The 2,686-nt window shown below is 52.4% G+C and overlaps 1 long non-coding RNA gene across 1 annotated transcript; it reads right to left on the bottom strand.

The window, feature by feature from the left end:
- Positions 1–625: 625 nt before the first annotated feature.
- On the bottom strand, positions 626–2,092 carry LOC146829266 (uncharacterized). The gene is made up of 2 exons (XR_014962215.1): positions 1,940–2,092; positions 626–1,151 (listed from the first exon to the last, which is right to left on the bottom strand). It is a non-coding gene; the product is annotated as an uncharacterized LOC146829266 (long non-coding RNA).
- Between the last annotated feature and the right edge of the window lie 594 nt (positions 2,093–2,686).

Raw genomic sequence — 2,686 nt, forward strand, 5'->3', positions numbered from 1 at the left:
CACAGCGACCTAAGAACAGGCTGGATGCAAACCTGCAAAACTAACCATAACAGCAAGTGATCCTCAAGACGGAGGCAGATGTATTTGACACAACAGTACGGTAAGTGCTCACATTACAGTAGATCGTATTCAAAACTACCTGCACTATGAGCACTTTGGCACTGCTGGGACAGTACAAAAAGTAACATTGGACGTATGCTCACTTGCTTCTTCAGACCAGATAGCACACAAGACATCCTCCCCCAACTGAACAGGCGAGCATACATAATTACTAGCATAACTTACGATGACGCAGTTTAAAGAAGATATTTAACCATCTTGTGCCAGAAGGAGCATTTAGGGCAGTAGATTCTAAGCTACATCACTAACTGCACTAGATGCACCTTAACACAAGAGGAAAATGGAGTATGCACACAATCAAGTGTAGCCAAGCCATGACCACTGTATTGCCGTGGTAATGCTAGAAGCGCTTCCATTGCAGTAGGTACAAGAAGCTACCTGCACTGTAAGCACTTTTGCACAACCCTGACTAAGTATCAAACTTACATCGCGTTGGTACTCCTCCCCCCCCTTACAGTAATTTCACACCGAAAAAGAACGTTATAGGGATGTGTGGAGGGTGGGAGCACAATAAAAACTTTAACAAAAATTACAACACACGGTCATTAAAAATAAACATCACATGAAATCCACAAAGGACAAAATACATAGATCACTATCAATACCACTAGAATTAATAAATCTAAGTTTGCAATAACTCGCTAGCCAATATCAAGAGGGAGTACATTTGCGGTGGATAGGCCCAACAACAATTGAGAAGCTGGGCTTTGTATATAATGTCCTCGGAGCAGTACAAGTTCACACTGGACATCCGTCACGAGGTGGGCCATGTAGCGTCCGCTCCACAAAGCTTGGGTAGGAAGTTGCAGTATTCGCGGGCGAGAGACCTGTAGCTACTGAAGGCCCAGGAGGCAGACCGGCGGGCACGTTACCCTTTCTCCCGCCCAAGAACGGGTCGCAACTGTAGTCCCGAGACTCCACACCACTACATTGTGAAATCGTACGGTGCTTTCTGTGGAACTCCGTTCTTCCCTCCAGGGATTTCATCTCCGTTCTCCGGGGACCACGCGTCCATTACCCTCGTGCTGCTCCTGGGATTAAAGAGAAAGAGCACACGGCATTATGGGAAAAGAAGTCCACCCATTCAAATTCCAAAAAAAAGCGCCAAACCACATCTCCCTCCCCCTGCTGGAGCCAGTGGTAGATTGCAGCTCTCGGGCCCGCCCATAGGGGAGGGATAGCTGCTTTGAAGGAGGAAGACAGGGTATAGATGATTGGGCTTCATGGGGAGCGTGAACGATGCGAACCAGAAAGAACTACATGCTTCTACTTTCATAACATACTCGGCTACCCACGCCAAGAAGCCTAGCGCTTGGCCCTTACCGCGCACACGGCCCCCAACTGACAATGGGCAACTGCACACACCACCGGGACCACCTTCACAGCACCCCGTAGAGCCTCGCTAGCCGTCCCCGAAACTCTGGTCCCCTTCCTCCCTCTGAACTCTCCAGCGTTGCCGCTGCGGGCCTTGAGAGCGCAGGCGCGCTGAAACCTGCGCACACTGAAAGGCCTCCAAAGGCGGCCGCCATGTGCTCTCTGCATCTTTCAAAACACCCGACCCGGGACTCTGCTGCTGACCCCGCAGCGCCCGCCCACTACGCACCGGGGAGGAGGGAGCGCGCGGCTCGGGACAAAGAGGCGCACGCGAGCCCTCCCCGGAGAGGCGGATTCCCTGTGCCGCGCACTGGGATACACTCCCACGGCACCGGGGCCAACAGAAGCCGCGCCAGTAAAACGCCGCCACTACCGGATTAGCCGCCCCTCTACCCGAGTACTGACACGACACCCCCTCCCTCGCGCACATACTCGCTACACGTACCAGAGCCGTCGCACAACCTGCTGCAGAGGAGCTTTACGAAAGTGGCGCGAAGACAATATCATGTGACCCGACCCCAGGGCGGCGCCCTCCCCTCACCAACCAGAGGAGGGCCTGGGGAGGGGGCACATCCGCTATATTACCATCACTAATTGTGTCCCACGGCGGCGGCGCCGCCCACCGGACGCAGCACTCCCGCCCTGGGCTGCGCGTGTGCGCAGTGTCACCGCTGCCACTCAAGCCCGGCTACGCATTCTGCGCAACATGTGTGCTTTACAACGCTCCCCGGACCCCGGTCTTCAATGTTCTACATGGGACTTCCATGTCGATGTTTTTGCGTTCTCACTCACAACAAAGAAATATGGCCCGCTCTTGAAACCTTGTTGAAGTGTTGCATTTATTCTCAGAAACGATATATATAGTGATCCAAGCGAAAATGCTTAAAAACAAAATGACGCAAGAACCGCCCGGTTTCTCCACAACAAGTATAAAGATAGTTGCCTGGATTAGACGGGTTCAAAGTAAAGTGTATTCTGTGTATTTTGTTGGGTATTTTTTTTGGGGGGGGGAGGGAGGCTCTAGAACAAAGAGTTTCCCTGCCGGAAAAAAAAGTGCAGCGTGAGTAACAGCAGAAAGGAAACGCACGTGATGACCCCTGTGGAAAAAAAAATGTGGTCATGCTGAGGCTAAAAGCCAACAGCTTGTCACCCTCCACCCGCCTCTTCGCGCTCAAGCGTCCCTCCCCCCACC

Source organism: Triturus cristatus, chromosome 5_2, assembly GCF_964204655.1.
Source record: "Triturus cristatus chromosome 5_2, aTriCri1.1, whole genome shotgun sequence".
NCBI lineage: Eukaryota > Metazoa > Chordata > Amphibia > Caudata > Salamandridae > Triturus > Triturus cristatus.